Source organism: Protopterus annectens, chromosome 3.part0 (assembly GCF_019279795.1).
Source record: "Protopterus annectens isolate FY-2018-M chromosome 3.part0, PAN1.0, whole genome shotgun sequence".
Taxonomy (NCBI): Eukaryota; Metazoa; Chordata; order Ceratodontiformes; family Protopteridae; genus Protopterus; species Protopterus annectens.
Genome location: NC_056731.1, coordinates 392,640,047 through 392,667,052, shown reverse-complemented (window position 1 = coordinate 392,667,052; position 27,006 = coordinate 392,640,047). Strand labels below are relative to the sequence as shown.

The following is a 27,006-nucleotide window of genomic DNA, read 5'->3' as shown; positions in this document are numbered from 1 at the left end:
CGACACAACGTTTGGCAAAAAGGAAGGATTGGTCCATAAAGAAACCTTATCATTGTGAAAAACTGAATAAGGAAGTTTAGAAGACAGCGCTTGAAGTTCAAACACTCTTCTTGCAGAAGTGACAGACACAAAAAAATGTTGTTTTACAGGTCAAAAACTTCAGATCAGGCTTAGCCGAAGGTTCAAAGGGAGGTTGTGTTAAGGCCTGAAGAACAATATTTAAATCCCAAGGAGGAGTAGGATGCATTAAAAAGGTTCCTCTGAGAAAGTATTTCAAAGCTTGGAGGAAGCTAAAGTAGAATTATTTACTCCAATATGATAGTTGGAAATGGCTGCCTGCTAACTATACTCTCACAGGTGAGGAGCTTGCACCTTCATTGAAATTGTAGCTAAAAAGTGAAGAACCTTTGAATTTAGTGCTGAAAAGGGGTCAAAATTATTTTTGTGGACCAAATAAAGGAACCTTTTCCATTTACTTTTATAAAATTTTCTAGTGGAAGCTTTATGGGAAGATATGACAGACAGGAAAAGACAGCCTGGACTGTCTAGCAATTAATGGAACCTGGAGAAACCATGTGGTCTACTTGAGGCCTGATATGTCCAGATGTGTCATGCTTGTTGGATGAGATAGGAGGTCTGAAGATGGATCCAGAATCTAGAGTGGATGCAGAAGAGGCTACAGGAAGGGAAAACAAATCTGACAAGGCCAGCATGAGGCAATGAGAACAACTATGCTCTTCAATCGAGATGCTTTCTGGAGAAATTTGGGAATGAGAGGTAACTGGGGATAAGCATAAAGGAGACCAGAGGGTCAATCGTAAATCAGAGCATTCTTTATTGGCTCCCCCAGTGGCGAAATCAAGGCAAAGAAACTACACACACCGCACGGCAAGAAAGACTGAAGAAAATGGCGTCAGCTGCATCTTTTATACCCCTGGCGCACTGACGTCAGGGAAGAGGCGACAGAACCGACGCCGGACCTAGACTTTGGAATTCTGACTGACTGAGGGTAGCCTGCCAGCAGGACAACCCAAGAGTAATGACTGCAACAGTGAAACACAATGAACATCTGCTGCACTTGTTAAGGAGAGACACGAAAAGTTCACAGCATGGTTGGCCCCATCAATGGAAAATCATCTCCGCCATGTTGATATTGAGAGACCACTCATGAGGCATCAGAATGGACCTTTTTAACTTGTCTCTAATAGCACTGGACTTCACCTGGGATGCGCACTGCTATAAGAAAATGATTGGAGCAGATCGCCCATTACCATACTCTCACTGTTTCTTGACAAAGAGGGTGAGAGATCTGGTTCCACCTTGTTTGTTGATGTACCAGACCACCAACATATTGTCCATCTGAATCGTGATAGTCTAGGGTGGGAGAGTGTCTTGAAAGGCCTGCAATGGTAGGAGGACAGCTCTCATTTACAGGACATTGATTTTGCTCTTCACTGGGCACTTGGGGTCTAGTGAATGTGGTACCACACAAACTGGACTATAAAAACTGTACCTGCATGAGCTCTACAGTTCTTAATACCTATTGGAGCTATAACTGAGGGGAAAAACAGACAACAAAAGAAATGTGATTTGCAAGGATGAGAGCCTGGCCATACAAATCAACGTGTCCAGGAGACACAAAATGAATATCTGACCTTGTGTTGGTTTTACCTGGGATTTTACAGTGCTCATACATTCCCAAGGACTGGAATATTAACACCCTTGTGGGGGCAAAGGCCAGATGTCCAGAGAGGGTTAAGCACAGTTGTGTACACTTACCATAAATGTAGATGTTCGAGTGTATACACTGTTACAGTCATCACATTTGGGTTATCCCTGCCGGGGTAGCCCTCGGCTGGCCCGAATACCAGAGGCTTAGTATTTCTGTGTCGGTTGCTGTCAACTTCAGGACTGATGTCAGGTTGTCAGTAGTATAAAGTAAGGCAGCAGGCACCATTACATCAGTTTTTCTTGCCCTGTCAGGAGCCCCCAAGTGGGAGCCGGATATGGTGGCTCAACCCCACCAGTAGAAAGTAAATACCAAAAAGTTCCTTGTAAGGAGAAAGAGAGAAGAAAAGGGGGATGAAGGGAGGGAAATCAGGACTGCAACAGTGAACACACTTGAACATATACATTTATGTTAAGTGTACACAACTGTACTATGTTCTTAATGTTTCACTATTGCAGTCATCACATTTAGGTTGATTCCCAAAGCTGAGGAAAAGGGTGGAGGCAGTCAAGGAGACTAGGGGCTGGCTAGGATGCCCTGCAAGACTGCAGTGGCAAAGCCTGCCCCTGATTTGGAGAAGATAGGCAGGTTGTAATGCTTGGTGAAGGTGTGAACAGATGTCCATGTGGCAGCCTCCAGAATGTCCCTGGTGGGGACTCCTCTAAGGAAAGCTGCAGAGGTGGAAGCTGTTCTGGTAGAGTGAGTCCTGACCCCCTTAGGGGGAGGTTTTCCATGTTTTTTGTAACAGAAATGGATGCAGTGTGCTATCCATTTGGAAATGGTTTGTTTGGATATGGCTTTGCCCTCTGCCCCTGCAGCAAAGCTGACTAGCAATTAATCTGTCTTTCTGAATGCTTTAGTCCTGTCTAAATAGAATCTGAGCAGTCTGTGCACATCTAGAGAGTGCAGAATCCTTTCCCCATTGTTTTGTGTGTTAGGGAAAAAGGTGGGCAAATGAATGGATTGGTTGACAGCCACACTGGACACCACTTTGGGCATGAATGATGGGTTTGTCCTGAGGGACATCCCTGTTAGCATGGAAGATGATGAAGGGCTCTACAGCCATGAGTGCTTGCACCTCAGATACTCTTCTAGCTGAAGTGATGGGCAGAAGCAAGGCCGTCTTCCAGGAGAGAAACTTTAACTCTGCTGAAGATGCTGGTTCAAAGGGGGGGGGGGGGCAGGGTGAGCTTTTCCAACACAAAGTTTAGGTGCCAAGCTGGGGTATGTGCTCTTCTGGGTGGTCTCAAGCTGCTAGCCCCTCTTAGGAACTGTTTGATCAGAGGGTGTGAGAAAAGTGGGTGAGCAGTGTTGAAATGAGCAGAGGCAAGAATTTTAATAGAGGGAAAAGGAGAGACCACTGTGTAGCAGGTCAGCTCCAGGATGAGAGGTAGGGAGGGCTGTGCCGTACTGGCTCCCTTAGCCTGAATCCAGGTGCAGAACCTTTTCCACTTGTCAGCATAAGACTTTCTAGTGCTAGGGCGTCTAGCCACACGTATAACATCTAGAACCGGTTTACTGAGACTGGCAGCTTGATCAGTGGTCTGGGAATAAGCCAGGCTGCCAAAATGAGGGTCTGCAATTGGGGATGCATGAATTCTCCTTCAAGCTGGGTCAGGAGGGTTGGGGTCTGAGGGAGATGTCATGGTGTCAGTGGGGACAGGCTACACAGCAGTGGGCACCAGTGCTGGCGTGGCCAGTCTGGAGCAATCAGAATTATCCTTGTTTTTTTTTCCCTCATTTTGAGCAGTACCCTGGTAATGAGAGGTAGTGGGGAAAATGTATAAGCTGAGAGGTTCACCCAGGGTAAGGTTAGGGCATCCACTTTCCAGGCCATGCAGTGAGGCTCCTTGGTGCAGAACTTGGTGAGCTGATGGTTGGTGTTGGAAGCAAAGAGGTCGACCTTCCGGGTGCCCCATTTCTGACTTATTAGGGTGAAAGTTCTTAGGTCTTGCTGCCACTCATGTGGGTCCAGAAGATTTCTGCTTAAGTTGTCTGCCAGAGCGTTTAGAGAGCCTGGCAGGAATTGTGCTAACAGTGTAATTGCATGGCTGAGGCTGTGTGCCAAAGGGTCATGGCCAGCCTGCATAGAGGGTAGGAGTGAGTCCCTCCCTGCTTGTTGATATACCACATCACAGTGGTGGTGTCTGTTTTGATCAGGAGAGCCCCTGGGGAGAGAAGGGGCCTGAAAGCTGTCAATGCGTGCTCGACAGCTAACATCTCTTTTTGGTTGATGTGCAGATGAATTTGTTGTGGGCTCCATTGGCCCTGTATGCACCTGCCGTCCCAGGTGTGCACCCCAGGCATAGTCTGATGCGTCTGTGGTGAGGGTCTGGGTGGCAGGGGGGTGAAGAGAAAGGTAGTCCCTTGTTGTGGGAGCATGCTGCTGCCCACCAAAGAAAATCTTTCCTTAGGCAAGGTATCATTAGTATAAGAGTTTCCAGGTCTTGAGAGTGTTGACGCCAAAGGCTTTTTAGGTACCACTGAAGTTTCCACATACGCAGTCTGGCAAATGGAATGAGTAGAATGCAATATGCTATGAACCCCAGAGCTTGCAGGATTTTCCTTGCAGATAACTGGGGTCTGGTGGCTTGCTGAGAGAAGTAGGCTGTCAGGTAAGTTTGCTTTTCTGGTGTAAGGAATGCCATCTGGGATGCTGTGTCCAGGCTTGCTCCCAGGAATATAATTATTTGGGTGGGTACTAGTTTGGATTTCATTTTTTGATAGTGTACCCTAGGGAGGTCAGTAGGGACTTTACAAAGGTCAGGTGTTTGAACAGCTTTTCCTGACAGTCTGCCTGAATTAGGCAGTCATCTAAGTATGGGTAAATTTGTATATTTCTTTGTCTGCAAAAGGCAAAGGCAGAAGCAAGACATTTTGTGAAAATTTTGTAAGCAGTAGATAAGCCAAAGGGAAGTGCAGAGAACTGAAAGTGCAGAGATCCTGCCCTGAAATGTGGACATTTCCTGCATGATTCCCTGACAGGAATGTTGAGGTAGGTCTCTTTTAGGTCTAGGGTGGCTAGCCAAGCATTCTTGGAGAGCATAGATAGTAGTTGCTGGAGGGTGAGCATTTTTAATTTTGGTATCACCAGGAAGGTGTTTAGAATGGATACATCGAGGATGGGATGCCAGGTGCCCTCTTTTCTGGGTAGCAGTGAAAGTCTTAAGTAGAAACCTTGACCTATCTGTTCTGCAGGAATGTGCTATTGCCCTCAGAGAGAGCAGGGAAAGGACTTGCTTTTTCACCTCTGCCCACTGGTTTGGAGGAAGATTTGGAAACTCTTTTGGTGTTGGGAGAGTGTGGAAAAAAATTTGTATCCCTGGGACACTATGTTGAGGACCCAGCGGTCGTTGGTAATGGTGGCCCAGGTGCTTGCGTGGAAGGTGAGTTTTCCTCCTAGGGGCAAGTGCAGGTGGGCAGAGGGAAGGGGTGGTGGTGGAGAGTCATTGTGAGTTCTTACCATGAGGGAGTGGCTTTGCACTCCCTGGTTTTGAAGTGGAGGAACTCCATTGCTTTGATCTCTGCATTCCCTGTGGCTGCTGTCTGGGGGGGGGGGGTCTGCTTCCCTGGGGTCTGGGCTAAACTGACATGGAGGGGGCAGGAAAGGACCAGTGCTTGGAGGGGCAATGCCTACTGAACCTGGGTGGCTGGACCTGTAGGAAATCCTTAACTGTCTGCATAGATTTAGCTTCTTCTTCCATCTTTTTTTAAGACCTCCCCTGCCTTGGTGCCAAATAAGTAGTCTTTGTGCAAGGGTGCATAATTTAGACTTGACATGGTCTGGCAAGGGCTGTTCCTTAAGCCAAGCATGTCTTCTAAGGACAGTACCAGTGACTGATGCCCTGCAAGAAGCTACTAGGTCGTCAAAACCACAGTGTAAGGTGTGCTTGGTTACCTGACTTGCAGAATGCATTAACTCTTGTAACTCTCTATTTTCACCACAAGCAGGAAAGGGTGATTTTTTTGTTTGAGGAGTTCCATGGTATGTTGCTGCAATTTTAGCATATGGAACTGACAATTTAGTGCTCTGATAGCAAGAGTAGCAGAGGTGTATACCTTTTTACCCCATGTGTCTAGTGCTCGGGAATCCCTATCTGAGTGGGGGGATTCTTAGCAAAAGTTGCTTTAATTCCTTTAGGCCCTTGAAAAATAACCTCAGGGTCAGCAGTAGGATTTTCGAAAAGAAATTTGTGTGAGTCAGGGACTCTAATACCGGTCAGATTTTCTGGGAGCAGGAGGGAGGGTGTCAGGAGTCAAACTAGATTCCATGAAAACATCATCCACAACATCCAGGACAGGGGGAATGGCGAGGGGTCTGTGCTGCGGAAGATCTAAGAATTCTCGGAGTCTCTTTTTACGTTAAGGGTAGTCCTGACATTCCCATTGGAAATGCTCCCTTAAAGTATGAAGGGTTTGCCCACAGGAAAAGTCCTCGGGTGGAGAAGCTGAAGGAATAGATTCCTCTGCATCAGAATCCTCATAAGCTGAGAGGGGTTGCATGTCTTCATATTCAGATGCATCAGAGTCATCAAACTCCTGTTCAGATAAAACTACTGGGGACAGATCTCTTTTTCTTTTGGAAAGGGTAGCTTGGCTTCCTCTGATCAGCACTATAAGGTCTTCCCCCATTTTAAACATTTGAGACTGAGGCAAGGAAGCAGGTTTCTTGGGCGTGGTTCGTAGCCTGGGCCATAGAAACTCTGTTGTTTATGAAAGACAAGTAGATGCAAAAGAAGTCGTCGGTTTGTGTCAAGAATCGGTAGTGCGAAGTACTTCCTCAGAAGCTGGTGCCTGCTCAGCGGCTCTGGACCCATCCAAGGTATAGACAACCGCAGGATCCTTAGTTGAAGAAGAGTTTTGTGGCATACCAGACTCGGAAAGGGTCTCAGTAGTGGCCTGCGAATCTATAAGCAGGGGCTGCGAAAGCACCTCACTAAGGACCGGAGAACTGACGACTAGCTTAACGGAAGTGTCGTCGGTAGGTCTGGACCTGTGCGGTCTGTCTCTGTCTTTATCCTTAGGTTTTTTCGGAAGATCTGCTGTCGGATGATTTACCGATGTCATACTGGAATTCGAGGAGTGCAAGTGAAAATATATAGCTACAATAAGGGCCCCATGACATATAGTTCTGGCGTTAAACAAAGCAGAAAAGCGACAGCGAGGGACGTCGTGGTCTGGGTCTAAGCAAAGTACAGTTGTGTACACTTACCAAAAATGTAGATGTTCAAGTGTATTCACTGTTGCAGTCATTACATTTGGGTAATCTGCTGGCAGGTTGCCCTCAGTCGACCTGAATTCCAAAGTCTTGGGTCCTGCGTCAGTTGCTGTCTCCTCTTCCATGACATCAGGTCGTCAGGGGTATAAAACATTTAGCAGACACCATTTTCTTTAGTTTTTCTTGCCCCCGATATCAGGTGCCCCCAAAAAGGTAGCAATATTATATATATATATATATATATATATATATATATATATATATATATATACATGCATCAGTATAAACTTTACCTTCATCTACAAGCAAATACACCACATAGGTTGTAGAAGAAAGAGAAGGAAAGATAAACTTTAGAATGACGGGGGATGGAGGGAGGGTAACCTGGACTGCAACAGTGAATACACTCGAACATCTACATTTGCGGTACGTGTACACAACTGTACTATGTTCTTCGTGTTTCACTGTTGCAGTCATTACATTTGGGTAGAATCCCAAAGCTATGGTTGGGACGCTGGAGCTAAACAGCATTAGGTGCGGCTATAAGGCCCTGCAGCACTGCAGTGGCAAAGCCTGCCCCGGACTTAGAGCAAAGTGGAAAATGGTAGTGCTTTGTAAAGGTGTGAACAGAACTCCAAGTAGCAGCCTCTGAGAAAGGATGCTGAAGTAGCTGCAGCTCTGGTGGAATGAGACCTACTGCCCTTGGGCACAGGTTTACCATAAGTAGAAGAAACTGATGCAGTGGCTTACCCACTTTGAAATTGCCTGCTTTGAAATAGCCTTTCCTTCTGATCCTGCAGCATATGACACTAACAACTGCTCAGTTTTTCTTAGAGTTTTAGTCCTGCTCAAGCAGAATCTTAGTTGCCTGTGTATGTCCAAGGAATGCAGAATTCTCTCCCCTTTGTTCTGTGGATTTGGATAAAAAGTTGGCAGATGAATTGTTTGGTTAAGAGCCACACTGGAAACCACCTTAGGCATGAAAGTAAGATTTGTCCTCAGAGACACCCTGTCTGGGTAAAAAATGATAAAAGGCTCTGCAGCCATGAGGGCCTGTAGCTCTGAAACTCTTCTTGCTGAAGTAATTGCTAGCAGCAGAGCTGTCTTCCATGATAAGAACTTCATATCAGCGGTAGCGGCTGGTTCAAATGGAGGCAGGGTGAGCTTTTCCAACACATAATTGAGGTCCCATGCAGGTAATGGTGATCTTCTAGGAGGCCTTAAATTTTTGGCTCCTCTAAGATACTGATTTAGTAAAGGATGAGAAAAGATTGGTGGCTCTGTATTGTAATGAGCCGAAATGGCAGAAGCACGGATTTTGATTGATGAGAAAGATAGGCCTTTGTCAAGCATCTCAATCAAGTATTGTAATATCTGAGGAACATGTGGTTCTGCTGTATCAGTTCCTTGTGCTTGACTCCAAGCACAGAATCTCTTCCATTTGTCAGCATACGATTTTCTAGTACTAGGCCTTCTGGCTTCCAAAATGACATCCATCACAGCTTTACTGAGAGGTGTCGTTCGCAGGATTACATGATTAGCCATGCTGCAAGGTTCAGAGTCTGTAGCTGATTGTGCAGGATCTGATTGTTTTGCTGGGACAGTAACTGAGGTCTTTGAGGCAAGGTCCAAGCTGGTTATTGAGACAAGTTTCTTAGGATTGGGTACCAGTATTGCCGGGGCCAGTCTGGGGCAATTAATATCATCTTTGGCTTTTCTTGTCTGACTTTTAGGAGGAACTTGGGTAGAAGAGGCAGAGGAGGAAACGCGTAAACTGACAGGTTTTGCCAACTGAAGAATAGGACGTCCACTTTCCATGCTTGTCTGTGACAAGTCCTTGTGCAGAATCTTGTCAATTAATAATTTTGAGGAGAGGCAAATAGACCTATGTCTGGGCTCCTCCATTTCTCTGTTATCATGCTGAATACTTGTGGATTTAGTTTCCACTCATGAGGATCCATAAGGTTTTTGCTTAAATCGTCTACCAGAGTGTTCTGTTTTCCAGGCAGGAATTGAACTTGAAGATTTACTTGGTAGATCAAAGCTGTGTCCCACAGTGCCATGGTTAATCTGCAAAGGGGGTTCGAGTGTGTTCCCTCTTGCTTGTTTATATACCACATGACTATGGTGTTGTCCGTCTTTATTAGTAGTTGCCCTGGATGAAGTAAGTCCTTGAAGGTTGTTAGGGCATTTTGAACAGACAGCATCTCTTTCTGGTTGATATGTAGAAGCATTTGATTTGGTGCCCATATGCCCTGAATGCATCTTCCTGCCATGTGGGCCCCCCAGGCATAATCTGATGCGTCTGTTGTTACGGTTTGGCTGGCAGGGGTTAGAGTGAAGGGCTGTCATATGTTTTGGTGACAGGCCTTTGCCCACCATAGAAACTCCTGTTGCAGGCAGGGGATGAGAGGAATCATTGTTTCCTGACTGTGTGAACGTTGACTCCATAAACTTTTTAGGTACCACTGAAGTTTCCTCATATGCAGTCTTGCATATGGAATTAGTAGAGTGCAGGATGCCATGAAGCCCAGAGCCTGCAGAATTCGTCTTGCAGAAGACTGGGTTTTTGCTGCCATCAGCTTGAAGTAAGCAGTCAGTTGCATTTGTTTGTCTGGCGTAAGGTAAGCCATCTGGGCAGTTGTATGTAAGCTTGCACCCAGGAATGTTATCTTTTGAGAGGGTACCAGCTGTGATTTTTTTCGTTTATTGTGTACCCTAGGCATGTTAGAAGCCTTTGCACAAATGTCAGGTGTCGTAGAAAAATGTCCTTGTTCTCTGCTTGAATGAGACAGTCGTCCAAGTAAGGATATATTTGAATACTCCTTTGCCTGCAAAATGCAATTACTGGTGCCAAGCACTTTGTAAAGACCCTGGGCGCAGTAGATAAGCCAAAGGGCAGTGCAGAGAATTAGTAAGGAATTAAGCCAGCCTTGAATCTGAGGTATCTTCTGCATGACTGTCTTATTGGGACATGCAGGTATGCCTTTAAGTCTAAAGTCACCAGCCAAGCATTCTTGCCCAGCATAGCCAGAAGCTGTTGCAAAGTGAGCATTTTGAATTTTGGAATGTCCAGGTATGTGTTCAAAATCGATAAATCCAGTATTGGCCGCCAGGCCTTGTCCTTTCTGGGTACCAAGAACAGTCTTGAGTAAAAACGTTGTCCTTTTTCCTGTTCTGGTACGGTCTGAATGCCCCCCCATATCCATGAGGGACGTAACCTGTTTCTGTGCCTCTGCCCATTGGTTTTTTGGCAGGGCTGGCCAACCATTTGTCATTGGCAGAGTGTGGAAATGGAATCTGTATCCCTGTGATACTATGTTCAGTACCCACTTGTCCTGGGTTATTAACTGCCAATTTTGAGCAAAAAGTGCTAATTTTCACCCTATGGGTGCTGCCAAAAGATAAGTGCTTGGTGTAGGCAGAGGGAAGTAATTGGGATTGCTTTCTGTAGGCTTGCACTTTATCTCTTCCAGATTTGGAGGTGGATGCGCCCCATTGCTTTGACCTGCATGAGTCTTGAGCCTGGCACCTGGAACCCTTAGGGCATCTGGATTTGCCCCTTTGTGCTCTGTCTGACACAAGAAAGGACCAATTTTTTGTAGGCCAGTGTCTACTGAATCTAGGTGGCTGCACTTGTAAGAAATCTTTAACAGTTTGCATAGATTTAGCTTCGTCTTCCATTTTCTTTAAAACCTCTTCTGCCTTAATACCAAACAGTGAATCATGCTGTAAAGGTGCATCTAGCAATTTAGCTTTTACATCATCAGGCAAATTTTGTTTCTTTAACCAGGCATACCTCCTAATCACAGATCCAGTAACTGCGGCCCTGCAGGAGGCCTCTAAAGAATCAAAACCACATTGCAAAGCATGCTTTTCAACTTGTTCAGCTGCATGCAATAATTCCTGCAATTCCTTATTTTCTGCACATTCTGAAATCAACATAATTTTCTGTTTCAGCAATCCCATAACATGTTGCTGGTACTTAAGCATATGAAATTGACAGCTTAAGGCCCTGATTGCCAAGGTTGCAGATGTATAAACCTTTTTTCCCCAGCTGTCCAGCGCCCTTGAATCTCTGTCGGAGCGGGTTGGGTTCTTTGCTGATGAGGCCTTAACTCCCTTTGGACCCTGTGAAATAGTTTCAGGATCAGCAGCAGGTTTCTAAATAAAAAATTATGAGAGTCAGCAACCCTGTAATACCTGTCAGGCTTACTGGGAGACGGAGGTAAAGATTCAGGGGTTAGGCTTGACTCCGAAAAGACATCATATGCAATGTCTAACACAGGGGGGATGGCTAAAGGCTTATGCTGAGGGAGAAGGAGGAAATCCCTGAGCCTCTTTTTTGATTCTGAGAAGTCTTGACTCTCCCAGTAAAAATGCTCCCTCAAAGTATGCAAGTTGTCTCCAAAAGAATAATCCTCAGGAGGAGATGCAGATGGAATAGACTCCTCAGCATCAGAATCCTCATAGGGAGGTAAAGATAATTCCTGATCAGAAGAGGAATCAGAAGAAATAGAAACCTGATCTGAAGATTCAGTCAGTGTCTTGCCTAGGCCTCTTATCTGGAGGGGGATGGGTACCCCTGATCAAGATAATAAGGTCTTCAGCCATTTTGATCATCTGTTTTTTAGGCATAGAGGCCTGTGCATGTGGCTCAGGAGTAATTTTTTAGTTTTAGAAGGTGTCTTTGCCTTTGGTTTTGCAGCTTTCGTCGGTTTGATATAAAAATGTTGAGGTCTGAATAAACGCTCAGAAACTGGGGCCTGCTCAGCGGCTCCGGACCCATCTGAGGAGATACATCCATCAGTACAATACCTTGAGGATCTTGCGGCATGCCGGACTCCACATGGGTGCCGGTAGAGGAATGCGACTCGAAGGTAGCGGGTATCAAGGGCTCCGAAAGCACCTCACTGAGTACCGGCGAACTGGCGACTGGCTTAGGAGAAGCTTCTTTGTCGGTTTTGGATCTCGACTGCCTTTCTCTGTCCTTTTCTTTGCGTTTTTTATTTACTCAGGTAGTTGGATTGCTATCCAATGACTTCTCTGGGTAGTTAAATCTGTTTCCAAAATACTTAGATGCAAAAATATACCGACGCTTAATAGTGCGTTGGTTGAATCTAGCACAAAACTGACAACCATGCACGTTGTGATCAGGGCCTAGGCAAGGAATACACTATAAATGGAAATTCTTATGAGGTATTTGCTTCCCACAAGTAATACAATTATTAACTTTTTCTGACATCGGTAAAAAGCAAGAAAAAAGTTTCCCCAACGGGGTACTTAGCTTTATTGAAGACTTCGGTTCTGAAACTCAAACGCGAATATTTCACTAGTCGGCCGACCGGCACTTGCGAAATGCTTCTGCTTCAGGCACCGCGCGGCAAGAAAGATTGAAGAAAATGGCGTCGGCTGCATGTTTTATACCCCTAATGACCTGACGTCATGGAAGAGGTGACAGCAACCGATGCAGGACCCAAGACTTTGGAATTCAGGCCGACTGAGGGCAACCTGCCAGCAGATTACCCAAATGTAATGACTGCAACAGTGAAACACGAAGAACATGTGGCATAGTAAGAATGAAAGTCTTGGAGTGGTATTTGCTTTCCACAGGCGAGACAACTGTTAACTTTTTCTGACATCTGTTAGAGCAAGAAAAAAGGATCCCCAACGGGGTACTTAGCTTTAGAAGACTTCAGCTTCAATTCGGAAGACGAAACTCAAATAGTGGCTGACCGGCACACACGCGAACTGCTTCTGCTTCGGGCTCCTCAGCAAGAAAGACTGATGTAATGGCATTGGCTGCCTTACTTTATACTACTGACGACCGGATGTCAATCTTTAAGTGACAGCAACTGACGCAAAAATACTAGCCCTCTGGTATTCAGGCCGGCCGAGGGCTACCCTAGCAGGGATAATCCAAATGTGATGACTGCAACAGTGAAACACGAAGAACATCGTTTTTATTACCAGCAGTCACAGAAATGCTACTGCAGCCACTGTGAGGGTTCTGCTTTGACGGTGATTGACCCCTACACCTTGAATCACAGAAACTTGCTGGATGCCCTGTCTTATCTCCATATGCAAATAGGCATCCCAGAGGTTTATACAGCAAATCCAATTTCTTTTCTCTAGACAAATGGGGAGGGATGGAATACACCATGACCCTCTGGGAGTTTGTCTGTGACATACTGATTTGAGGTATTAAGATCTACAACAGATTCAATATCCTGGATTTTTTAAGGACCAAAATGAACCATGAATAAATTTCAGACCTCTTTTTTTTTTTTTTTTTTTTTTTTAAAAGAAAACATTCACCTCTAATCTGGTATCCCTTGTAGCAGTGTGGGATGTTGGGAATGTCAACAACAGCAAATCATGAGGAATGAGATGAAAGGAATTTGTATTCCCTAGATAGTGTTTCCCTGACCTTCCCATCCTTAGTGATGCAGGAAGTTGAAGAGAGACTCAAACCTTAACTGCCAACAGAGCAGGAGAGTTGGGAAGTCCTCATGGACTCTGCAGTGAGCCTCTTGGAAGGACTGTGGAATCTCCAGTTTAACAGACTGCCTCTCCCTCAGGGGGCAGCATCTCTTCTGGAAATTCCTCATGTCCCCTTTGGTTTCTGTCAGATGTCTACTCAAATGGTTGCAGTGAGGCTTTCTTAAACCTTAAGTTCTGTGAATACTTCTATTCATGGTGGAACACACTCTACAAAGTGGAGAACATGATGCTAAAAGCAGTAAGTATTTTCCCTTCCTGCTTGCGGTTTTATAGATCTTCTTCCACCTGTTGTCTGAAAAGTAAAGACCAGTTAAACTGGCCACTGGTGAAAGACACCTCAAAGCTGTCCACCAAATTAAACTGTTGGTGCCATGTAGGACACTATATGGAAACATCAGACTCAACTGCATTATGTAGGAGCTGCATGGAAAGGGAAGGGAAGATATGGTTGCCACAGCTGTCACTGGGGATATTAAGTTACATCTCCGATCCCAGTATGGTATCCTTTTTGGCACTTCCAGGATCGAATCCACTAAGGCACCCTGAAATAAAGTCCTTTGTGTTAGGTAGCTTAAACAGCATACATACACTTTCCAAAGCAGTCTAACACACTGAACTCTTTGCTGGGAAGATGGACTCTGTGCTCTCATCTAAGAGATTTCTTTAGAGCACTACTACCACAATAGCGTTGGTCATGGTAGTCTTACTCGGACATCTCCAAGTCCTTGGGAGATAACAGGATCTTAACCAGGCTACCTGGGATAAACAAACTTCATTAAAGGAAGTGCTGTCGTCGGTATTGGACCTATGCGGTCTGTCTCTGTCGTTATCCTTACATTTTTTCAGAAGATTGGTAGTCGGATGGCTTAACGAAGCCATTTCTGAGTACAGAGATCGAGAGCGAAAGTATTTAGCTACAAAAATAGCCCGACAACGAATAGTTCAGGCATTGAACAAGGCAGAAAACCAACAGCGAGGGATGTCGTGGTCTGGGCCTAAACAGGTGATGCAGTAAGAATGAAACTCTCTATGAGGTATTTGCTTTCCACAGGCAAGACAATTATTACTTTTTTCTGACATCGGTTAGAGCAAGAAAAAAGGACCCCCAACGGGGTACTTATCTTTTAGAAGACTTCAGGTCTGAAACTCGAAAACGAAAATTTCAGGAGTCTGCTGACCGGCACTTGCGAACTGCTTCTGCTTAGGGCACCGCACGGCAAGAAAGACTGATGTAATGGCGTTGGCTGCATGTTTTATACCCCTGACGACCTGACATCATGGAAGAAGTGACATCATCTGATGCAGAAATCCCAAGACTCTGGTATTCAGGCCGGCTGAGGGCTACCTGCAGGCAGATAACCCAAATGTGATGACTGCAACAGTGAAACACGAAGAACATCTTCAAGTTGGGCTGTGAACAAGCTTTCTGAATGACAACAGAAACCAGGTCACTGGCTTGAAAGACCACTCAAGAGGTAGGAAGGACAGAGCAGAAAGCCTCCTGCAGAATATTTCCTCAGGAAAGACAGCTTCAAAGGCAATGTTCTCCCTCATGCTGCAATTCCAATAGATTACCAGTCATACAGACATTGATGGGATATGGCTGAAGATTCCCCTTCATCCAATCAATATCCAAGTCAGGGACTCCAAAGTTAAAGCTAAAGGTTTCTTTTTACATTTAGGAACATTTGGACAGACATACCAATGTGAAGGGGAATCAAATCCAAATACTGCCAGCATATTCTTGCAGCAGCTTCCTTATACTCCCTCTCTACTCTGGGATTGACATCATGAGTCTTGGAACTGAGGAGACCCGTGATCGAGTAGGCACTGGCACTGAATTTGGCATCAACTCAATCCAATCACTTCTCTGCACCTGGTCTGATACTGGCACAGAGGAGGGCTTCTGTGGTGAGAACTCAAGCTTTATTGTGTGCATAACATAATATGATTACTTTGAAACAGCACAAAAAAAGGATCCTGGTTACTATGGCACTTTTACATTCAGTTTGGTGTAGCACAACCATTTCTGCTGGCTTTTATGTTACTGTACAATTATTCTGTCATCGGTGTAACACTAACAGGACATGATTGCCAGTATAACATACGAGTTGGTTGATTCAGAGTTGCAGAGCATTTGTCATTTACAAAAATATGGCACTGTTTGTTGACTTATATGTATGACATCACTGGGTAACACAAACAAGATGTAAGAACTCTACACTGTTTCTGACTTGTACACTATATGACTGCTATTACTGCATGTCACCAATGTGGTCTTTTGGCATGTATCAAACCATGATTCTAGCACTCCATCCAGGATAGGATCCAACATTAGGCAACATAGTGCCCAGTGATAGCTGTTTGAAAGGTTCAGCCAATGACAGAAGACTTCCTGGAGATAAATGTTTTTTTTCCACTTACATAAATTATACATTACATATATTTTCTTTCTTTATAACTATCATCAGTCCATCATTATATAAATTGCTCAAATCCTACCTTACCTCAAACCTCCCTCTTCTTTTTCCTGAGCATTATGGTTAAGGTGTTTACCTGGCAGACACAAGGTGCAGGGTTTGATTCTCACATGGGGTAATTGGCTAGGCTTAAAATGGCCTACAGGGCAATTAGCCTAGTACTAATCTATGAATCTATGAACCTATTATTCTGCATATACTGCTCTCACAATTTCCATATATTTCTATGTAATTTTCTACTTCCCTTTTCTACAGATCTTTCTTCCAGTTCTTTCTCTCTTTTATAATACTGAATATTTCAACTACAGCTGTTTAGACTACGGTTTCCATTTTCTAGTAATTGTTTTCTGGCAGCCAACAGAATTAAACTAGGCCTTACTATGTCTAGGCAATTTGATCCTGTGTCCCTACTCAAAAGAATAATTTCCTTAATTAAAGCTATTTTCTCTCCCAGTATTTCTGACAGTGTAACTACATAGGGATTTTTTTAAATCTACCAACTCATTACATTCCCCAAAAAACATGTTCCCAGTTGCCTGTTTTTTCCCCATCACACTTCCAGCATTTGCTATCTACCTGAGGGAAAAAAATCTTTTAAGGTCTTCCTGGGGTATAAAAACATCCATGCAAAAAACCTAAACTTTCTGGACTCTGTTGCATACTTGAGAGACATACATATTTCATCCCGCTGTACCCTTATAAATTGCTTTTCCAGTCTTTCTTCCCAATCCTTTCCAACGTCCTCAAATCGATTCTTATAGTTATTGTGCAATATTTTATATGCTCTATTAATTATTCCCTTTTTAACAGCAGCTTTTATTCTACATTCAACTAAACTCTATCAGAGCAAGTCTTTCACTTAAGATTCACCTTTGCCTAAACTATGATATCAATCCCTAACACAGAAGGCAGTCTAAATGTCTAGTTTCACGTTTTTTTTTTTTTTGTTGGTTCAATAAATGTTGTTTGCTGTTCAGAAAATGTCTGATGCTGCAAAAAAAGAAGTTATGTCCTCACCATAACGTTCCATGTATGCAGTCCATCTCGCCGAACATTATTACGTGTGGGTATGGAGCTGATCCTCGGCTCCGACTCGGCCGCTTAGAAAGCCTGAAAACTTCTGATTGGCTCGTGGCTAATAGGTATCCCATGATGCATGCGCACATTCCCCAGATCTTGTTTGCTACTAGTCTATCAGGATAAGACAGTAAAAAGGACAAAGGTCCGGAAGAATAAACTGTAATAAAAGCGCCCTTATGGTGTAAACCACTGTAGAAAAGGAAAAACTGTTTCCAGATCCTCCAGGAAGGGGGCTGGTGGGTGGGGTTCGTAATAATGTTCAGCGAGATGGACTACATACATGGAATGTTATGGTGAATTGTTAGAAAAATATGTATTAGTGTATGTATTAGTAATATGCTTAGTACATTTAAGGTTTGAAAAGGGTTAACACATTTATTCTCACACTGCATAAATCTGTACAAACTGCAGAAGCTTTCCAACCTTGTATTGTTATGAAATATGCATAGTTATAATCTTTGCTTATGCTCTGGAAATTTACAGGGAAGCAGATAATTTCTGCTTGTGTCAGGAAAATAATAAATAGATGTATCACTTGTATTAATGTTATGAGATTTAGACAAGGAGTTCCACTTATGCTGTGAGAAAATACACAGCTGCAGAAACTATTGATAATAAGAACAAAGACTGCATGAAAATATGAACTGCAATCAGCGTTTACTTGTGTCTAATCTAGAAAAGTACCTTGAAATATAACACATGTATTAGAACTACACAATAGAAGCTTATAGCGGGCTAAAGCCCCCAAGGTCAGGTTGTTTTTCTCAAATGTTTTTCATAAATCCAGTCATGTCAGCAGAAAATCTGAGTAACATCTGCTGTAGAACAATACAGAAAGTTGTGTTTAATGACGTCAACTATAGAAAGCAATGTTTTGTAGAACAGTATAAGAAGAGCATACTTCCTGTTAGTAGTTAGGCAAAATCCTGTATTTGCATGTTTTTGTCTCCTTGCAGCAAGTAATTAAATGCCATATCTGAACCTTGCGTGAATTGGTCTTTGAAGTTTTTTCCTTTGACAGATTGGTCCTTCAAGCCGGGAACCCTCACTTCTCCTCGGATCAGACGGGCCAGGTGGAGGGAAGAAACCACATCGGTTCTTCTTATTTGAAAAGCCCTCCGACTGAATTGTCGTACAAAAGAGGCCAGCCACTTTCTGATCTGCAACTGAAGGACGGGTTTTCACGAACCAGGTGATCAATCACGAAGGCTCAGGTAAGGTGAATCTACTTTTTTCTGTTTTAGATCAGGGACTAGATTTGTATTGTTTTTGTCAAGACTGTATTTTTACAAGGCAGGGACAGAAAATATTACTGTCTTGTCATAGATCAGGGAAAACAGAGTAGGTAGGTAGTCACTCTGAAGAGACTATAACAAAATCCGTGGTACCACATTAAAAATAAGAGAGGTTACGTAACGATTAAAAGGGGAGAACAAAATGGATAATAATTGCACAAAAAGACCCCAAAATCCGCCGTTAACCGAAGACGCAAAATACATGCAGTCGCAGCGTGCTGACAATATTAAATACTATTCAGAATGGGTTAATAAGTATGAACTTGATGGAAAATTAGAAAAATCCTCACTTATCAAACTTGTCAAACAGCTCAAAACCAATTCCAAAGGTCGGGTAAAAAAGCAACGCCACTTAGGAATTCCTCAGGCACACAGGTGGATTGAGGAGGTAAACCATAGGGAACAAAAGAATAATAATTCAAAAGCGATGTTTTTAGATAAGGAGGACAATAATTTAGTAATAGCATCAGCCCCTCCACCTCCCTTACCAGAATATGAAGCAAGTGAACAGGTTAGTCCACCCCCATTATACCCTGCTGTCACTGAAAATAGAGACATTACAAAAGCAAAACCCTTTATTAGAGATCCCATCGAGACCAGGTCTCGAACACGGGCAGGTAACTCGAATGAAGGCATTGAGTTATATCAAATGGTTAAGAATTCACGGTCTATGAGTGAAGAAGAAATATGTCCACTCATAGAAGTACCTAATCCTCAGGCAGGACAGGAAGGCCAGGACCCAACTATTCTAGTGTATAGACCCTGGACTCCGGAAGATATCCGGAAAGCCACTAAGGGAATTCCCCATCCAAAAGTTAATTTTAGAAAGTTCTCAGAAGATTTACAAGGAATGAGGCTAAGTTATAATTTAAACGGAGAAGAGGTAGAAAAAGTAGTTCACAAATTGTGGAACCAGATTGGCACATGATTAGTGGCAACTGGAATCCCCGTGATGCTGCACACAGACCCCTCCCACATAGCAGAGCTAGACAACAGAGTAAAAGGTCTTACAGACCGCATCTCTGAGAAATGGAAGCCTAGGGCAGACTGGACTTGCATTAATCAATGCATCCAACAAGAAGGTGAAACTGTTGACTGATATTATGCCAGACTATTAGAATGTTTTAATAACCACTGTGGAATGCAGGTTCCTGAAGATCAGACACAAGATTCCCCATATGAACAGCAGTTAAAGAATGCATTTTTGAAAGGCAGTATTGCACCCATAAGCAGTTTTATTACAAAACACATGGTAGATCATCGTACAAACCGGTTACAGTCATTACTTGAATATGCTAGGCATGCTGAAAGGCATTTTAATAGCAAAAAGAAAAAGAAAGCTCAAGTATTTTCTGTAGAAGATGGAGCAGAAGTTTATGTAGTACAGTCCGGGAAAAAGGGCAAGAAAAATGCCCAGGGAAACAATCTGATCAGCGATCAGAGGACTTTGAAGGGCAAAAGAAAAGGGGAGAATGCTTTAAATGCGGTAATAAGGGACACTTGGCAAGGGATTGCAAGAAAAACAAGAAGGCAATCACGGAAGATAAGGATGGTGAGGACTGACTATATGATAGTCAGAAATCACTAGAAGGGGATAGCGAAGAAAGGACAAATCAGAATGTGATAGGAGTAGAGGATGTGACTGAAAAAATAGAGGAAGTGCAGGAAGTTACGGATAATGAAGAAAATGAAATATTGGATTTAGCTTTATTGAGCTTAGAGCTCTATTTAGCAGACACAAAACCAGAAGTTACACTCTTGGTAGAAGGGAGGGAGGTTACATTTTTGTGTGACTCAGGGGCATCACGAACCCTGATACATCACTCCAAACTGCCAGAAAATTCAGAGTCACCTGATTATATACTAGTAAAAGCAGCTAATGGACAGCTGTACCGGGAGCCTCTCTCCCGTGGCATCGCAATAACTGATCCTGTTTCAGGATTGACCCAGAAAAGCAAAATTGTTGTTTCTGCAAAATGCCCAGTAAACCTCTTGAGCAGAGACCTTATGCAGCTATTTGGTATAGCAGTAGTTCTGACCATGCAGGGTATGGAAGCACAGCGACAAATTGATACCTTTGCAGTGCAATCGAAGGGTGAAGTGTTTTATTGGTACAGTCAGGACTTGGTTACGACTAGTCCAGGGACTGTGACCGAAGAATTAATGAATATAGCCATCAGTAAGTTTCCCTTCCTTGACAATGACAAACAGTACCTGTTGCACTGTACTCTGTATTACTGTAACACACCAGGACCTGATAAAGAATATAAGCAAGAATTGTTTAAAAATCGTGCAAACAGACTGATATTATGTAATCTGTACTGGGACATGGAAGGGAACGGTGTAGCCAGCTGTTCATTGCCCCAGGAGTTCTTTGCACTTTATAAATCTAATCGATTACCACATGTTAGCTTAACCAAGGACAGAAACATAGAATGGGCAGACTTAGGAGAAAAAGTTACGAGATGGGAAAGGCAGACCAAATTAGAACTGTCAGAACAAGGAATACAAATACAGTGGCTGAATTGGATAACTCAGACCCACCCAGCCGTGCACTTGCAGTCTAGCAAGGACAGCTGATTAGCACTCCTATTAAAGGAGGAAGAGAATGCCTTACAGAATATACCAGAAACTCTTTGGTCAACAGGAAAGTCAGATGTAGGACTTATTCGTACAGCGGGACCAGTTACTATCACGGCAAATTCAGCATTTAGACCACAGAAAAGACAGTATCCCTTAAGAAAAGATGCAGAGGTAGGACTCAAACCTATTATAGCAGCTTTACTTAAGGAAGGGGTACTGGTGGAATCTCCTGATTCACCATGTAACACACCCTTATTTCCTGTTAAGAAAGCAAATGGAGAATGGCATATGGTCCAAGATTTACAAGCTGTAAATGACGCAGTAATTCCAAGGGCACCTATGGTGCCAGACCCACACACCCTGTTGAATGATTTAAAACCTCAACAGAAATATTTTTCTGTGGCAGACATCAGCAATGTGTTATTTTCGATACCGATACACCCTGACAGCCAGTATTGGTTTGCATTCACATTTCAGGGGAAAGGGTATACATATACGCGACTACCACAGGGATATTGTGAAAGTCCGACAATATTCTCACAAGAAATGGCAAGCAACTTGGCGGGATTTACCCCACCAAGAGGCAGTCAGATTTTACTTTATGTTGATGACATCCTGCTGGCGGCCCCCACCCAGCAAGATTGCAAAGAAGATACCATAGCGCTATTACGATTTTTAGCCGCTGAAGGACATAAGGTAAACAAAAATAAACTGCAGCTTTGGAAAAAACAAGTCAAATACCTAGGATGTGTAATATCCAAAGAGGGTAGAACATTAGACGAGGACAGAAAAGTAGCAATTTTACAAGCACCAAAACCCACTACCAAGAAGGAAATGATGTCCTTCCTGGGTACAACTAATTTTTGCCGGAGCTGGATTCCAAACTATGCCTTGGAATCTGCACCACTGACTGACCTGATATATAAAGAGCCTATGGCAACACAGGACTTGTTACAATGGACACCAGAAGCAGAATCTGCTTTCTGCAAACTGAAACAGTTAATAGCGTCCTCATTAGTTCTGGGATTACCAAACTATCATAAACGTTTTTTCCAAACTGTAGAGTGTAAGCAAGGTTATATGACATCAGTGTTAACACAGCAGCATGGGGACAAGCAATGCCCTATTGCTTACTATTCATTACAACTAGACCAAGTGGCATGGTCTTTACCTCACTGTGTACAAGCGGTAGTTGCAGCTGCAATGGCAGTAGGCTTCGGCCTCAGTAGTTTTATTCCACCCTCTCACATTGAGAGTGCCTCATGCAGTCGCAATTATTTTACTGCAAGAGAAGGTAGCATATCTTTCCCTTGCTAGGCATCTTTCCTGTATGACTATATTGTTGAGCCAACCTCATATGACAAATGAATGATGCACGACTTTGTACCCTTCTACCTTGCTCCCAACCCCTGCAGATGGCACACCACACTGCTGCCTGCAGGTGATTGAGCAAAAGACACTGCCTAGAAAAGATCTCACGGATGTCCCCTTTAATGATGCCGAGGTGACATACTACGTGGATGGCTCGTGCAAAAGGGGTCCTGCAGGACAGAACCTAGTAGGATATGCAGTAGTTTCTGATACTGAGATTATAGAAGCGAAACCTTTACCACACAACTTATCTGCACAGGCAGCAGAATTGATTGCCTTGACATGGGCATGTAACTTAGCAAAGGGTAAATGTGTGAACATTTTTACTGACAGCCAGTATGCTTTTTCTACTGTACATGTTTTTGCGCAACAGTGGAAAAACCAAGGAATGATCACATCTACTGGCAAACCTATTAATCATGCACAGTTTATTCTAGATCTCTTAGAATCTATTCAGTTACCTCAGAAAGTAGCTATTTGTAAATGCACAGCTCATACCAAGCAACAGGATAGGATTTCAAAAGGTAATGCGAGAGTTGATACAGCTGCAAAGCAGGCAGCTTCAGAAGTATTTCTTTTGAATGAGCAACTACAACCCTCTGAGATTTTAGACTTAGAAATGTTAAAGACAATGCAAACACTCACTACGCAAGTTGAGAAGCAAAGATGGGTAAAACGAGGAGCAGTTCTCGAAAAGGGGCTGTACATCTCTAAAGAAGGGAAACCGATATTACCATCTAATTTGTTTAGATATGCAGCTTTGTTGAGCCATGGGCAATGCCATGTCTCAACAGGGGGGATGGTACAGCTGGTGAACCGAGTGTTCACAACATATGTATTCATCAACTATTCTAAAAACGTTATTTGGTGTGCCACATTTGTAACAAACATCATGCACAGGGGGCGTTAAAGCCCAAGCAAGGGAGTTTCCCTACACCACTGTACCCGTTTCATACTATCTGTATGGATTTCATAGAATTGAACAAATGTGAAAATAAGAAGTATTGTCTTGTCATTGTAGATATGTTTTCCAGATGGGTGGAAGCCTTTCCAACCAAAGATCCAGACGCAGCTATGGTAGCGAAAGTCCTTGTTAAAGAAATCATCCCTAGATTCGGATTCGGCATTCCGGAAAGGATCTACAGTGACAATGGTACACACTTTGTAAACCAAACCATACAACAGTTAAGTAAGCATTATGGCATTTCTTTAAAAAATCATTGTGCATACCATCCGCAATCTGCAGGGCTAGTTGAGAGGCATAAATGAATTTTAAAGAATAAGTTAAGAAAATTAATAGCAGAAACAGAAAAGAATTGGGTGTACTGTCTGTCCCTGGCACTGCTGAGCATGAGAAATGTTCCGACTGCAAAAGGATTGACTCCTTTTGAAAAACTATTTGGAAGGGCTTATTATATACCCCAGTGGAAACCTCTCATGCCTGCAGACCAGGAAGCCGACTGTACACTAGTCGAATATATGAGAAATACGTTGAATTCTAAACATCTGTTGCAGTCAAATTCTGTTTCAGATAAAGAACAAACCGAAACATCGGAAGTGGCAGTGATCCCAGGGAATTGGATCTGGGTGAAAGCTATCAAAAAGAAGAAGTGGACGTCACCAAAATGGGAAGGTCCATATCAAGTGCTTCTGTCGACACCCACTGCAGTCAAAATCGCAGAGTGAGCCTTGTGGAACCACCTGACACACTGCAAACTAGTTAAAAACTTTGAACTGGACAAAAATCTTGTCACATGTCAAGAGCAAAAATGACAGAATCCAGAAAAATCCAAATAAAACTACTCAGAAGAGCTGGAGAAAACAGGAATGCAGAACAACCATTTCCTCAGACGTATTGCACAATCATCCTGTTAACTGTACTAGTGACAATAATCTTTTTGTTGTGGCCATTCCTTTTCCCAGCCACACAAACTGAACTGAATAAACGTGAAGCGTTGCTCATAGACTGGTACCCAAACCTCAACACTTACCAGACCATCAAATATGTGTATGCTGAGACTATCAATGTTTCGAATTGCTGGATTTGCACAGCTTTGCCGACAGCATATGGGGGGTTATTAATGACTTCAGTCCCCCTCGGAGTCAACAAGACCTGGGAAAACTTGATTTATGATACATCAACTATTACATCACAAGATAAAACAGCATTGCATTTGTCTGTTCCATAAAAAGGGACTGTGTGTTTTTATAAAAATGATACTGTTCAGGTGGGTTGGAGCAATTGCAATGTGACTGTTCCTTATAGATGCTGCACTAAAGGTTCTTATTGTAATACAAACTATGATTCATTTTTTGAATTGATGCACAAAACAACTGATGAAGTAAAACATGATTCTGTTCTTTATAAACAACTGTCTATAATTGATAGAAAAATGTTTCATGCAAGACAAGTGTATATTCACAGTAAAGTTACTACTAAAGTAGAGGATTGTTATTTTGTATGTGGTAGGAAAGCATACAAGTGATTACCTGAGAATTGGTCTGGCAGTTGTTTTTTGGGCTACCTGGTTCCGGCCATATGACACACGGCAGTCTTACCTCGAGGAAAAATTCGGAATGTCCGAGAGGTCGTCAAGAAACCCGTCAAGAAACCTGTAAATCCAGTGGGGCAAATCGATGTGCGCTGGAAAAATCATCATTCTACAGGCGATAAACTGACACACATGGACTTGAGTAACAGTGTTATATCATGGGCAGGCATATCACCAGCATATGGAGCAGTGAAATCAATCTGGGAGCTGAGAAAACTATCTAAACTTCTCGAAGTATTGAGCAATGCAACTTTTTCCGCTCTAGAATTGGTTTCTGATGAACTGTAGTGCTTCAAAACCGCATGGCTCTCGACTTCACCCTAGTGGCGAGCGGCGGTACTTGCGCTTTAATCCAGGAGGAGGGCTGTTCGTATATTCCTGACCATAAACACAAGATAGACAATCACCTTGAGGTAATTCAGCAAGTGTCGGACATGACCAAACCAGGACCAAACCCACTGACGGACTTTTTCCAGAAATGGTTTGGAAGGTGGTGTACTATCCTAATGAACATCCTGATTGCCATTTGTGTAGGAATGATCCTACTGGGAGTATGTGTTTGCTGTGGCATCCCCTGCATGAAAAGACTGATCAAAGACCTTATAGACATGTCAGTTTCAGAAACCATATATCAAGGTGCTGAGTTTGAAGAACTGTTAAAAAATTGAAAATGCTTTCATAAGTTTAAACTGAATGACTCTCTTAACTGCAAATCCTGAGTAGGAAGAGGTTAGGGGAAGAAAAACTGTTTATGCTTATTTTGAAAGTAGAATAAAGTATTAAAAGGGGGGAAATGTTAGAAAAATATGTATTAGTGTATGTATTAGTAATATTCTTAGTACATTTAAGGTTTGAAAAGGGTTAACACATTTATTCTATTTCACACTGCATAAATCTGTACAAACTGCAGAAGCTTTCCAATCTTGTATTGTTATGAAATATGCGTAGTTATAATCTTTGCTTATGCTCTGGAAATTTACAGGGAAGCAGATAATTTCTGCTTGTGTCAGGAAAATAATAAATAGATGCATCACTTGTATTAATGTTATGAGATTTAGACAAGGAGTTCAGCTTATGCAGTGAGAAAATACACAGCTGCAGAAGCTATTGATAATAAGAACAAAGACTGCTTGAAAATATGAACTGCAATCAGCTATAGAAAGCAATGCTTTGTAGAACAGTATAAGAAGAGCATACTTCCTGTTAGTAGTTAGGCAAAATCCGGTATTTGCATGTTTTTGTCTCCTTGCAGCAAGTAATTAAATGCCATATCTGAACCTTGCGTGAATTGGTCTATGAAGTTTTTTCCTTTGACATGAATACATAACTTCTTTATGTTATGTAGTCCTATCTCGCCTCCATTATTATGTGTGGGACAGCGTCCCTAGCATCTTGAATGGGTGGCTCAGTGGAAGATACTCCTGAGTACCGTGGAACCAAACGAAGCTCTACCCCTGGAAGTTAAATCCAATTTATAATGGGAAATGAAGGTATGAGGGGTAGCCCATGTTGCTACTGCACAAATACTATTAATAGGTGTCCTGGCTTGGAAAGCAGCAGAAGTAGAGAAGGATCTGGTGGAATGCGCTTTAACTTTAAAGGGTAACTCCTTTCCTTGAGAACTGTAAATAAAGGAAATACAACTAGAGATCCAGTACGAAAGTGAAACCTTGGAAACTGGCAAGCCCATTCTCGCCTCAGCAAAGGAAATAAACAGCTTTTCTGATTTTCTAAATTCCTTGGTCCAGTGGATATAGAAATGTAGTTGCCTGTGTACATACAAATTGGTGGAATGTATACTCTGCTTTATTGGAGTGATTAGGGAAGAACACTGGCAATTCAATTGTTTGGTTTAAGTGAAATTGAGAACAGACTTTAGGAATAAAGAAAGGATTGGTCCGGAGAGAAACCCTGTCTTTGTGAAAAATTAAATATGGAGGTTTAACTGACAGGGGCGGTAATTCAGAAACTCGTCTGGCTGAGGTTATTGCTACCAGAAAAAGAGTCTTCCAAGACGGGAATTTCAACTGGCAACTATGGGCTGGTTCAAAAGGTGGCAGAGTAAGTCTAGACAGGACTAGATTCAGATCCCAAGGAGGAAGGGGTCTTGTACAGGAGGTCTTAACATCATGGAACCCCTAAAAAAAGATTTGCACAGTTTGTGAGACATAAGACTGGAATCATTAATCCCCGC

General features: G+C 42.9%; 1 protein-coding gene across 3 annotated transcripts in view; it reads right to left on the bottom strand.

The window, feature by feature from the left end:
• Window positions 1-27,006, bottom strand: part of RALA (RAS like proto-oncogene A) — a 734,484-nt gene that overhangs the window by 287,651 nt on the left and 419,827 nt on the right. The gene's annotated exons all lie outside the window — the stretch shown is intronic.